Source organism: Morone saxatilis, unplaced genomic scaffold, assembly GCF_004916995.1.
Source record: "Morone saxatilis isolate NCDOM2014 unplaced genomic scaffold, NCSU_SB_2.0 Contig17, whole genome shotgun sequence".
NCBI classification, from domain to species: Eukaryota; Metazoa; Chordata; class Actinopteri; family Moronidae; genus Morone; species Morone saxatilis.
In genome coordinates this window covers 2,041,479-2,045,519 of record NW_023339729.1, presented here as the reverse complement: position 1 = coordinate 2,045,519, position 4,041 = coordinate 2,041,479, and positions in this window count along the sequence as shown.

Here is a 4,041-nt window from a genome sequence, read left to right as displayed (position 1 = left end):
GCAGAATCAGCAGGGAACAACTGCCTTGGCCGGAAAACTTTTGGAGGAGGGGGGTGCGGGGCCGGAGCTGCAGACTTTCGCTTGTCCACTGCCTTTCCCACTGTGCTTGCAGGCAGGTGGTAGTGGTGTTGGAGACCAGGCTGTGGGGGTGCTGTGGTGGGGCAAATCTGTCCAGGGGGGAGAGGCCTAGCAGCAATAGGAATGGGGGCTGGCAAGTTCATACCCTGAAGCAGGATGGCACATTCTTGCCTCTTCAGCCGCTTGTTGTGCCACTGAATTTATGTCGTTTGATTCACTTCAAACAATTGCAAGGTGGTATTTTGCATCACAGTCCTATTGCCCAGGACCAGCTGCCGGATCTTGCTGTAGTCCCTCAGAATTAGAGTCCATCTTGTTACGCCATGATTTCCCAATTTTTTAGGGCTCCTGTGAATATCACACAGTTTAGACTCTACCAGGCGGCAACAGTCTGGCCACTGGGCAGGGAATCCTGTTGACCCAAGGAGGCAACGGGTCATGCTGTCCACACCAGGCGTGAATTCAGGCTTGGTTTTTGAGCACCTGAACCATCCTGTTGTAAGACGCACCTGGTGCCGGGCAGCGTACGCCACTCTCTGCTGGTCATAAGGAAGCAGGCTTTGCCATAGGGCAATGATGGTACTGGCCTGCTGGTGGCTCAGAGTTTGCCCAGTTTCCACCCTAAGCCCCACCAAGTAGCCTGCCAGGTTGTCCACTCTATCTATCCCTGGTACACTGTGCTCATCCACAGCCTGGTAAAATATAAGACTGAATCAATGCTAAAAAAAAGATACAATATCACAGGCATTGTGCTATACAAATAATACTACTTGTACTGTTATTATTAAGAATAGTTACCAGTTTTTGCTTAGGTGCTGCTGTAGTGGTGTTAGGAGACCCAGTCTGGACAGAGTGCTGGCTAAGCTGGTCATGGCGGGTGATGAGACAGGGGACAGGTCCAGCACCTCAATAGTGGGATCCAGGTTGAAGTCCAAACAAGCCCTCGTCCTCCAACTCCTCCTCCGTGCCCACATCCTCCAACATCTGATCTGTCGCCTCAGAGTCAGGATCCACGTCCTGCATGGCCTGCCCTGTTTGGCGGTACAGGTAATCTATACCTATGACTTCACCTGGGACAGACAGAAGAATACAGTAGAGGGGAAATCAGTTTTCAGAAAATTAATATAAATATTCTATTTTTATGAATATAAAAAGCAATTTAAAGCTAAAACTCACCAGTATAGACAGATGGTAGCTGAAAAGATGGCACAAGCTGTCTTCCAAGCACCTTAACACTGTGGGTGTTGACACAGTGCACCAGGTCCCCAGAGTAGCTTAACAGGGATTGAGGTTTGCCTGCCAGAGATGCTATCTTACGGTCCTGATTCCACCTGTTCAGGCCTTCCAGGAGGTACAGCTGGAAATTCAAGCTGTTGGCACTTGTTCCTTTAGATAAGATCAATAACTTTAAGTTAATTTGTTGTGCTTTGCTATTTGAAAGACGTTCATCGTGTCACCATTAATATTTCTGATTAATAATGATTTATACTGACCTGGAATGAACCTGTTCAGATGGAGATGAAAGGACTCCAGTGATGTGGAGCCCCTTGCACATCTGTAGTTTGGCAGCACAATACCCTTTTTGGTGGTGGTGCCAGTCTGTGTGTAGAGGAGCACACCTGGTTCGTCCTGAATGCACTTTACGTGCCTCTTCTGGACTTGCCCGATGTGCTGCATCCTCTCCTGGTCCAAGAGAGGGACACCAAGAAGGTCTCGGCCCTTAACCCCGATCATCAAGATGGTCTGCTGCTCTCCTCTTGTCCGCCTTCGGCAGTGCAGGGCCAATTCCTCCTTGGTGATTCATTGGTCCACCATAGTGTCGGTGATGCCAGGGACACCTTCATGTCTCAGCTGCTCCCTCTTGGCCTGCCTCAGCAGAGACACATCCCCACTGTCCCATTCAAAAATACAGCACGACATGCGTGCCATGAAAATGGGGTAAAGAGGATGTGCATCCTTAGTGCACCCAGCTGCCAGTCGCCGCATAAAGTGGTAGATGTCCAGCTTCACCACCAAGTCTGGCCACCCACCAAATCGCTGCTTGAGCTTGGTCTGCCCATAGTGGCGCAATATTTACTGCCCAGTTTGTCAGGCAGTAGGTCACTTTAAATTAAAATGCCAGTCCTTTACCTAAACCTTATGGCTGAAAAGAAGGTCAGGTCTTGTTTCCAATTCACAAAACACATCCCTGGAGTTTGCACATGAAATACAGCCTTGCAGGGCATCCCTCCGCAAAACAACAAACAGCGGCTTTGTTTCAAACGTTAAAAAAATGACCTTTTACAAACATAAAATATAAAAATATTCATGACGCTTACTTATCGTAATCCAAGTTTCAAAAGTCAGAACATGCCAAATTGACCTGAAAGTCGTCATTACACCCATGGTGTTTAAAGCAGAAATCTTCAAAACTGGTTAAGCCTTCTTAGCTGGGAGGCTGCGTTGACGTACACACTGTTTTGATCTGTGGGTGTGGGTTTGCTTGACCACAGTGCAGAAGCTAAGAAGCCTGAAGGATTCTTCAGTTGTTTTTTGCATTTAAAACATAGTCACTATTTCCCTGCAGTTGTTTGGGAAAAATGCTACAACCACTGATTTCTGGGTGGAAAACTCCCAGCAGAGTTCATTTAAAATGAACTATAAAACTTACAAATCCTACTTTTTACGTAAGAACCCTTTTCAGTATAGTTTCTCTCTGTGTGTGTCCGCCTCCAGAAGCAGCCCAAAAAGATCCAGATGATTACTGGCAGTTGGAGAAGGATTCTGATTTTCATGCCTTTTCCTGCTGTGTGTGAAGCCCTCTGTCAAACAGATTCAAGCTGACCTTTTGGGTAATGTTTTAATTTACTTAATAATACACTGTATATCCCAGGGATTCTTAATTAAAACTAGAAACTGTAATCGCTTTGTCCAGAAATGTTATCAGAACCCTACTTATACCAGAGCAGAGCCCCCCAAGGGTTAGGAGAATGAGAAGAAAGACCACAAACTCCCCATACCCAGCTCCAAAACAGCACAATTTGTTGGCTTCTCCATGCCCATTTCAAAGGTGATCAATCTTTGACCATCATTTTGATGGGAAATGCTAACAGACACACCGTTGACACACCTTGGAGAAGGTACCATCTTTAGTTTTCAGTTCCCTCCCTGGGGGGCCTGCCTAAAGAACCTGTTTTGTGTTTCCCACGACATTTTAAATCTTTACCTGTATCTATAATTGTATTGCTTATGTTTCAGTTGAGGATCATTGTCACAGTAATTTTTGAAGATCATCAATTTTGGTGTCTGATCAAAAATCTTTGTTAAAATACGGTAATTAATTCCCTACAGAGAGAGCTTTAGGATTGTCCCTTTATTGAAGGTGAATTGAAAATCGATAATTATTTGGAAAAACCTGTAAAATAACAGTAATTTTCTATGAATAAACCATTTTAATTTTTTGTAAAATTTAAATGTTTTTACACATTATTTGAATTAGGGTATTTTTACCTTTAATTTTACATAACATCAAAGGCCAAGTGACGTATGGGCCTTTATAAATTACAAATTCCTCTAAATAACACACTTCAGTGTGGCATGTGGCTGTTTGGGATTACTGCCTTGTTGTTTGACCCCTGCTCTGGCTTTCCTGATTGGATTTGTTTTGTTTTTCCTTTGTTGTTGTTTTAACCATTTATTTTTATAATTTTGTTTCCAAATACCATCAAGGAATGAAGGCCATCTGAAAACAATTGGATTAGTTTGCTTGTGTGGACCTGACCTTGCTGTGTACGGAGAAACCCATTAAAGACCTTGTGATTCTCCATACCTATCGCTTTCTGCGCCCTAAAAGCCTGGTTGTCTCAAAGATTGTGCACACAGCATATGTAGCAAAGTATGCAGATGGTCTGACCGAGGCTGCCACTGGGACCTCATTAAACCCAAGTTTTTAGCTCATACAGTGCAATACCACCAAAAACACAC